This window comes from Benincasa hispida, chromosome 11, assembly GCF_009727055.1.
Source record: "Benincasa hispida cultivar B227 chromosome 11, ASM972705v1, whole genome shotgun sequence".
NCBI lineage: Eukaryota > Viridiplantae > Streptophyta > Magnoliopsida > Cucurbitales > Cucurbitaceae > Benincasa > Benincasa hispida.
Window position 1 is genome coordinate 27,182,569 of NC_052359.1, and position 10,711 is coordinate 27,193,279.

Consider the following 10,711-nt stretch of genomic DNA (forward strand, 5'->3'; position numbering starts at 1 on the left):
CTCTTGGATTTTTTATTCTTTGAACAGATTCATCTAATTATGAATCCAACCCCTCATCATGTCCCTTTGAGACAAGAGAAAGTGTTCCAGCGGCAGATATAGGAATAGTTCATCTTAAGACATCGGTCCACTAATGAGGCAGACGAGATAAGAGGATTTTCTTCTTTTCATTCTTCCTTTCCTATTGAGTAAGCTTCCTTGCTTCCTTAAGCCACCATTCAGGAGTCGAGGTTGAATTATCGGATATCCATTAAGGTAGAGACTGTGTAGTGCCTGAAAAGGGAAAAGAGAGTTCAGTATTTGCAGCCTATGTAAAATACAGGATTTTCTCTAGCTCGGTCCTTTAATCTCTTGGAGGCATCACTTTAAGGCAAGAAATAATAGGCAAGATAATGTGTACCTCCGTAGAGGTAGAAAATCACTCTCTTCTTCTAGCATCAAAGTAAACAGTATAATCAAAAGCATAAATCATTTGTATTCCTTTCCGAATCTGGAAAATGAAATGGCTTGATTTAATTAGTCAAAAGACTCGTGAAAATGCATTAATTGGGTTGATTTCTTTAGTAACATGGTTTGTTTAATCAATTGAATATATAGGTCAATTGGATAGATGGTGGGAAATTCAAGTGCTCTTTTTTTTTCGTTCTTTTTTGTTTGAGTTTAACATCCCTTTCTTAGTTCCTAGTGGAAGGTGATAGTTACAAAATTGTTTGAATTCTAAAATTTTTAAAATTTATTAATTGAAGGGAAAATAACTTATCATTGGAAAGACTCTTTACATTTCAACATTTAAGTTTCTATAACTTATTATTGATAATTAAGAATTAATGAATTAATTTACTAATTATAATTAATTATATGATGATGTTGTGTAAATAAGTAAAGTAGAGTAGTGATAAAAGTGTCCAAATTTTTTTTTCCAACATCTTCATTTTTTAATATACTAGTGGTTGCATGTTTATATATTTTAATTTACATATATTAACGATTTAGATAAAATATTATGGAGTATATAGTTAAAAATAATTAAAAATTAATTTTCAAATCAAATTATTTTATAATAATACATATTCTTAGGTCTAACGTTAGATCTCTAACTAAGTAATAGTGAAAATGTTTTTTTTTCCTTTGACAACGATGAAAGTGTATGTTGAATCTATACATGTGTGGATGGTAGATGTATTACATAAATTTAAATTATATAAGTTTCATTATAGTTTATTTGTAGGGGAAATTGGTAACTTTATTTTGGAATGCATGAATCATTAAATTACGAATTTAAGTAGATATTATAAAAGTAATATAATATAAGTCAAACTGAGTATAATTTAGTACAGAATGAGTATAGTCCAAAAATTCAACAATTTGATCCCCTCTTATTGCAAGATTTTGTCTAAAACAACAATAAACTTCTCTATATTAGATAATCGAACCTCTAACATCAAGATTGATAGTATAAATAATACGTCAATTGAGCTATACTAATTTTGACTAGAATAATGATCAAAAATCATGTAGGGGAAAATGGATTGAGTTTTGTAAGAATCAAATCTAATATCGAATTTATAAATTATTAGCACTAATATGAAAAAAGTTACAAAAATTTTTAAATTTCTAATTCAAACTCTTGAAATTTTATCATCAATATTTTTTTTTTTTAAAATAATATGTTTTAAATCATTTGGGATAAAATATTTAAGGTATGATTAGTATTAAGATTCGTTTTTATATTTTTTCCACATTTATTTTATTTATTTAGATGAATGTTTATGTTTTATATATTGTATTTCTCATCAATTCAATTTTGATATAATTTCCTTAAATATTGTTTCAATTTCTCTTCGAATGTAGCAATATAACTGAGAGACTGAAGATTCAATTTTTTTTTTTACAATAGTTCATTTTATCAAATTCTAAACATAAATACATAATTTAAAGTCACATTTAACTTCAAATTTTTATCTATATGTTTGTATTATGAAAAAAAGGGAGAGGGAAGCAATTGCAACTTTAAATTTTTAAAAAAATTGAAAATTGAGCGTGTGTCCCTAGGTCTTGCTCTTTTGCAAACATGTAAAAAAACTTCTACCTGAAAATTTGATTGCTATCTGATTTCTATATGATTGTTATGTGATTGTCACACCTACAATTAAAAAAATTTGAAGTCAAGAGTTTGATTTTTTAAAATGTATTTGCCATATAATACAATTTTTCAAAAAAAAGAAAAAAAAAAAAGCAAAAAAGCAATCATGCTTGGTTAGGTTGAATGCCTTTGAGTTATTTTAGTTAAACACTCAAGGATAGGACCACCAAAATCCCTTAAAAGGTTAATTAATTTGAACATACTCTCGTGATAAATTACCTCCATAAAAACATGTAGTAATAAAAACATATACTAATAAAGAAGTGAATGTAATTCTCATGATTTAACTTCATATGCTCGTAGATTTAGATTCTTCAAAATTTGCTATATCAAATTGCTATATCTACATAAGCTTGATTTTTCTTAATTATTGATAATATCAATATGGATAAATTTGTAATGGTGGTAATTTAACGTGTCAGTTTTAATTTTACGGTAGTTAATTTGTTTTCTGATTACTTATGCTTAAAGTTAAGTAAACATTTTATACATATTTATTTAGTATAAATTAATTATTAATTATTAAGAGCACAAAGGAGGAGGTTTTTGACGAATAATCCAATCTCTGAAGTCACTTAGACCAATATCGTTAGGGGTGTCTCTTCCATCGTAAAACAATCGGAGCTCTAATGTGATATTCATTTCAATTGTGATTTTTTTAAAATCAAGCATCATATATATATTTTTTAATCACCCATTACTAAAAATGAAAATTTTGTTAGAGCTCCAATCTCCAATCATTTGGCGATGGGGGATTTTCTAGGTGTCCAGTGTATATCTGATTTTGATTTGTGTTTGGGCTTACCGCCCTTATTGAAGGGATCGAATCCCACAACAGAAGTGTCTCTTTCGTGAGATTGTCTTGCACCACAATTTGATTTTTACATAAACATAATCATTAAACTAAAACAGAATATAAACATGTAGATTAGCAGCTTTAGGGAAAAGATTAAAACAATTCTTACCTTTGTAGATTCTCAAGTGTCACGAACAATACAATCCTCTCCTAGTTCTAATGAACGGATCCTCCAACGATCTTGATCGCAAACAACTTCTTGAACAATCTCGAACACTACCACAAGAGTAACCTCGTTATTCTCTGAGATTCCAATAGAGGGATAGGTGGTATCCAACTATTGGAAGGGGGAAAGGAGAAGATAGTTTTTGGAAAGTAGAGAATATTCTCTTAGAGAAAATTCTGCACAATAACTCAAGGGTGTTGTGTATTGTCAAAGTGCTTTGGTGTATCTCTCAAAAGACCATAGGAAGATCTTTATACAGAGAAGGGTCAAACCCTTTTTCAAATATTTTCCTTTTCCATAATTAATTAAATAACACTTATTTAATTAATTAGTCAATTTATTTAAATAATACTTATTTAATTAATTATCCAAATTAAATAACACTTATTTAATTTTAATTTGCATAATAATTAAATAATTATTAATACATTAAACCCAATTTAATGTATATATTTAATTATCATAAACATCACATGTATATATGCAAAACATCTTTATCAATTAATTCTTTGTGAATCTAATTCACTTGAATTAATTAATTTGAATCTTATTCAAATATTATTTTTCAATATAATTATAGATCATATCCATAATTAATTATATATTAATCATATTAATATGTAGTTTCTTCAAATTAATTTGAATAATTTAAATTATCCCTCTTAAGTATCCTCTAGTGAGTTAACAAGAGGACCTGGTGGACCTATAAATCAAAATCTCCAACGATATGAGATTAATTGGCTAAACTCATTAACCAAATTAATTAACATTCATTAACTGTGGGTACACTTCACTAAAAACCCACAACTACACTCTTCTTAGACATATTTTTGTGTCCAAATATAGACTAATACCAACAAGTTAGTTCTTCATGAGCGTTCATAACTCCAACTTGGTCAAATTACTATTTTACCCTTGGGTTACCTCTGACTTCTTAAGTACCAGTGCTTCTCTATTGAACAACCTATTTATGGTCCAACTGTTGACATAATTTTTAATATAAAAATTACAATGCAAGATTCAAGTCCATGCGATACTACTTCTAGATATGCGTTAATAATGAATGTTCTTGCAGTATGTTGTGCGTTGTCACAAGTTTTCTTGGATTGGAACCAAGTGTAATTCCACCGCAAGTTTCTCAGCGTGATCCGAGGTCAAACACAGGGACTATTTAAGGTTATTACGTTATGTTTGTGATACATGCGACCAAGGGTTTTTTCAATTTAGAAAAGAGTTGTGTACAAGTATTTAAACATGCGATAAAGTAAAGTAAAGCGGTAAAGATGCGATAATAAAAATGAATTGTGATAAAGTAAACTTAAGCTAAGATGATACAAGATACAGGTTTCATGATACAAGATACCAAGGTTGAGGCTGACTGTGAAGATTATACAAAGATCGTGTTATGTGGTGGCAAGTCTTATGTGCGAAGCAGAAATAGAAAAGATAATTAATACAAACAGCACAAGTTCTTTAATTGCGTTAAAGATACAAGTACGGTTTCGCTTTTCCCTTGGCATACACCTCTCAGTGATCGGTCGCGTTCCCACATCTCTGTGGTGAAACAGGGACGAACGTAATGAACGTAAGGTTGCTTCCATCTCTGAAAAGTACTACTCGCTTTAGTTAACGCATTCTTCTAACCTTCTCTCGACGGATCAGAATGGCATTTTCACTTCTGCTCTCACAGGTGAAGATGTCATCTAGCATTCCTTCGCTAAACACATTTATCTCTTTATCACAGATTAAGTTACTCGTTTAATTCATATTAATTATCAAGGGATTAAGAAAACTTCATGGAGAAAACGATTAATGAAGGAACAGAAATAGATAGAGAAGTAGAAATGGAAATGATCGAGACATTCAATAAAACTATTTAACGTCTGATACATGATTTGTGAATGAAGAGATTAAGAGAATGAAATACAATTAATGAAATAGAGTTAGAAACAAATATAAATAAGCGTCAACGTCTTGGCGTCGATCTGGATGGAGATTTGTTCACCGGCATGGATGGATCGTGCAGAAGGATGAGCTTCCCTCTCAGGCTTGCTCAACTGGTAGCAGGGATTTAAGCATAGAGCTTCACGGTGGGGATTTGGCAGAATTGCACTGAGACTCACCTCTCGGCCTTGTCTCTTCTCTTCCCGGATTTCTTCCGATCAGTACTTAGCTTGTCTCTTATACACATCTAGATGTGTATAAGAGACAGGATTTGCTTGCCGGTGTGGATGGATCGTGCAGAAGGATGAGCTTCCCTCTCAGGCTTGCTCAACTGGTAGCAGGGATTTAAGCATAGAGCTTCACGGTGGGGATTTGGCAGAATTGCACTAAGACTTACCTCTCGGCCTTGTCTCTTCTCTTCCCGGATTTCTTTCGATCAGTACTTAGCTCAACCTCTCTCTCAATAATCTAGCATCAATTAGCCCTTGAATCAAGTATATCTTCTCTGAATTCTATGAGGGTATTTATAGGTGAAAAACTTTGACTCTTGACTTGTGGATCCCACTTATTGTTATGGAAATTCCGAAGATGGAGGAATAAATATTCCTTCTATTATGCAATCAGACCGTCAAATCTGTACAACGGTTAGTTGTACACGTATCACAATCCTCCGCGTTTGCGTTGCTCAGCTGCATCTTTCGATCGGGTGTTCGCAATGCAGTGTTGTTTTTATTACCGCATGCGGTTGAAATTCAGCTCGAGATCGACTGTCGCATTGTGCCGTCATTGTGTTAATCGTCTCTTCATTGTTGATTGACGGGCACAATGTGACCGAGATGCATTGTTCAGTTTTCTCTCTGAGCCTTGATTGCAAGCGGTGACTTGGTTTCCTGCAAAACAAAGTAGAAATATCCTCTTCTACCATTTTAATAATGTTAGTGGGTGTATTTGCGATAATTTATAATTATTGTATTTCTTAGTTAATTTTCATACAATCGATGCATATTTTCTCTCTTTTGGCCGCAATATCTAAATAAGACAACATAAATAACTTGTATTTCTACAAGTTATCACCAACCAATAAACAGAAACCCTTCTCAGGCCAATGAGAGGATAGGGCCCTTTTTTCAAGTCCTGAAGACACTACTTAAGGGAACACTCATCTACTTACCCTTAATACTGGAAAGAGTGAATTTCATCTTAAATTATTATGTTCCCAGCTCCTCATTCGGTCTTGTCCCCAAAATGGTAAGCATATTGGGTCGGCGAACCGGCCACCATCACCCATACAAATCAAAGGACAATCCCTCATGAACAGAAGTTCATCATATACTCAGAATTAAGACTAAGTCGCATAGGTCATCCTATTGAAATAGAAACCTAACTAGTCAACGATGTTACATCCAGTGTTACTATTTCGCAGTCCAGTCTTATGCAAACTCATTGCATAGGATACCCTCACTCACGTGTCACCTACCAAACACATTAGATCATTGCGTTTATATTAAATACAAAGTGGGTTGTATCCATAATGTTACTAGGATAAGGTACCCAGCCTTATCCCTATAGACCCTTTAGGCTGTATCTTAAACATTGATCTCTATATGTCTCCACATACAATTTAGGACTTATAAAACAACCTTGGATGTTAGTTTATTGGATTTAGGGTTATTAAGACAAAATAGATAATAATACAAACAATAATATTTATTGAATTAGCATCCATAACTATTTATTGATGACAGACAATTAATAACATTTATTATCTACGAGTTTTATGGCATAAAACACAACAAACTCTCACTTGAACTAAAACTTTAGTTAGTGAGTTGTACACAATCCAAAAGGTAAGATAATATTAAATACAATAAACTAGGGCATCCATATACCCATTACACATCTCCCAATTTCCCTAGATTATGCAATGTACATGTCCCGTAGACCTAGATTCTCTAGATGACCTGCGAACACTTAGTCTTTGTAAATGGATTCCCAAAGTTGTGCTCTAAGGAAATCTTTGTGACAATCACTTCTCCCCTTTACATAATCTCTCGTATCAGGTGACACTGCCTCTCAATATACTTTCCTCATTTTTTACTGTAAGATTTTTTAGAGTTGACTATTGTCCCATCGTTGTCACAATATAAGGTGGTAGACAAGTCCATACTTGGAACCATTTCCAAATCACTTAGGAACTTCCTAAGCCAAACTGCTTCCTTTGCTGCTTCACAAGCAGTTACATACTCAGCTTCTGCATCCTTGCTTGATGCTACACCACACTACAGCTCCCCTGTTCTAGGTAAACATTAATCTTGACGTGGATTTCCTAGATCCTTATTAGTTTGAAAATAAGAGCCAGTGTATCATGTCAGGATCAAATCCTTAGCTCCATTACAAGTTTGTAGTCCCTTATTCTCCTAAGATACTTGAGGATGTTCTTAACCATTGTTAAGTGGTCTAATCTCGAATTTGACTGGTACCTACTGACAATTCCCACTATATAACAAATGTCTAGCCTTGTGTAGGGCATAACATACATAAGCTGCCCACAACTGAGGCATAGGGAATGCGTCTCATATCCTCAACTTCTTGAGGTGTCTTAGGACACTATTCCTTAGATAAGTGAACCCCGTGCTTGAAAGGTAACAAACCCTTCTTAGAGTTCTGCATCAAATATCGAGTCAACATTTTATCGATATAAGTTGCTTGAAATAGAGCTAGCGTTTTGTTCTTGCGATCCCTAATGATTTAGATCCTAAGTACATATTGCGCCTCTCCCAAATCTTGCATTTGGAATTGGGCTGCAAGTCATTCCTTAATGTCAGTAAGGTACCCAACATCTTTCTCAATTAGTAGGATATCGTCCACATAAAGTATTAGAAAAGCTACTTTATCGTTGATGATTTTCTTGTAGATATAAAATTCATTAACATTTTGATCAAAACCAAAAAAATTGATCGTTGTATCAATCTAATGTTTCAAGATCTGGATGCCTGTTTCAGCCCATAAATGGATTGATACAGCTTGCAAAACTTTTGCTCCTAACCTTGGGTTATGAACCCCTTAGGCTAAAACATAAAGATATTCTTCTCAAGATTACCATTCAGAAAATCAATCTTGACATCCACTTGTCATATCTCATAGTTATAATATGTGGCTATGGACAAGAGAATTCTAATAGACTTAAGCATAGCAACAACGAATAAAGTTTCCTCATGGTTCGCCTTCCCTTTGGGTATGACCCTTTACTACAAGTCTAGCTTTGAAGGTTTGTACCTTTCCAACTACATCTCTCTTTCTTTTGTAAATCCATTTACACCCTATGGGTTTGACCCCTTCAGGTAAGTTTACAAGCTCTCATACTAAATTGGAGTACATGGACTCGATTTCAAGGTCCATGACTTTGATCCATTAGTCCTTATCTATTTCATTCATTGCCTGTTTATAGGACCATGGATCCTCAACGCCATCATTTGGTATGACAACTTGAGTTTCAGTTAAATCCAAGTAACGGGCAGGTTCTAGCACTCTCAACGATTGAGAAGGACGAGACTGACTTAAAGTGCTAGCTCTTTCATTAAATCTTGATGAAGAACCAACTTCATTAACAACCCTTGTTGATTCTTCAGTAGCTTCACTTAATACTACTTTGCTTTGTAGTTTATGATCTCTCATGTGGTCTTCCTCTAAAAAGTAATTACAAATATTTTATTTTCTTGAAGATCATAGAATAGACCACCTCTCGTTTCCTTAGGATAACCAACAAATTGGCACAATCTTAAACAAGTTTCCAACTTCTTAGGATTTGTCACTAACACAAGTGCAGGACAACCCCAAATTCTGAAGTAATGTAAACTTGGTTTATGCCCCTTCCATAACTTGAAAGGTGTTTCAGAAACACTATTTGAGGAAATATTGTTCAAGATGTGAACTGCAGACTCTACTACATGCTCTTAAAACAGTTAGGCAATTGAGCATAACTCATCATAGAACAAACCATATCTAATAAGGTTTTATTTCTCCTTTCTGATACACCATTCTACTGAGGTGTACCAGGTGCTGAGAGTTGGAATTGAATTTCATATTCTATCAAATAGTCCTGGAATTTTAAATCCATGTACTCTTCACCCCAATCAGATCGAAGTGTTTTAATTGTTTTACCTAATAATTTTTCAACTTCAGCCTTATACTCTTTGAACTTTTCGAAGGCTTTATTCTTATGTTCCATTAGGTATAAGTAATTATAACTCGAATACATCTATGAAAGAGATGAAGTATTTGTACCCTCTTCTAGCCTTTACATTCATCAGACCACAAAGATCTGAATGTATGAGCTCTAAGGACTCTTTGGCTCTATAACATTTTCCACTAAAAGATTTTTTAGTCATTTTTCCTTTGAGACATGATTCACATGGAGGTAATGAATTATCTTCTAACTTGCTTAGAAGTCCATTCTTTATCAATCTCCCGATCCTATCAAGATTTATATGACCTAATCTCAAATACCAAAGGTACATATCATTGTTACTTGGAGAAATTCTTCGTCTTTTAGTTTGAGTATTAGTAGTTTTAAATATCTCATGATTTAAAAGTGCTTTTGATTTAGTTGGTCTTAACATATATAAGTTATCTTCTAGTTTAACTGAACAAATGGTTACACCATTTTTCATAATGAACGCTTCATTTGAATTAAAAGAAACTGAGTATGATTGTTCAATTAAACAAGAAATAAAAACAAGGTTCCTCTTCATCTTGGGAACAATGTATAAGTTTTCTAAAAAGAAAAAAATTATTTCCAAAAAACAACTTAGCAACTCCCACTGCACGAGCTTAAATGGCGTCTCTCGTTCCAATCTTGAGCATCACTTCACCCTTTTCTAGCTATTGGAAGGAACTAATGTCCTATAAAAAAAAAAGAACAAATGTGATTAGTGGCTTATGAATCAAGTATCCAGGCATTATGGTCATTTTTCACTATACAAGTTTCCAGGACTAGTAAATCATATTTACCTTCCTTCTTCTCAGTAAAATATTTGGGGCAATTGCTTTTCCAATAACCATCCATATTACAATGGAAGCATTTACCCTTTTCAACCTTAGCCTTGCCCTTGCCTTTCCCAGCAGCGGGAGTCTTCTCCTTCTTTTTTTTTTTTTTTTTTTCCCTAGATCCTCTTAGTACCACAAGTTGAAGGAACATATGATATCAGAGCATGATTTAAGCATTCAATTAACGTTAATTTGAGTTTGGTAGGTGAATTTCTATGGATGCATGTTTGGTTGACTGATATGGTTGAAATTCAACTTTGGCATTAGATTTCTCTTTGGTTATGAAGTTTAATTTGTAATTGGCTCTTGATTGATGAGGTTATATGTGTGCTCTAGAGTTTGTATTTTTTATCGGAGTTAATAGAATTGAAATTAGGTTGTAATCGAAGATCGTAACAAGCATAGTCAGCTACGTAAACTTGAAAAGAGCTACTGCCCTCGTAGCGTCGCGACGCTGTTCGTATAGTGTCACGATGTTGTTCATAGAGCATCATGATGCTATTTGTCTTAGAGTTTGAGACCTTGTAACGCTGTGATGCAGCATCGTGACGTTGTT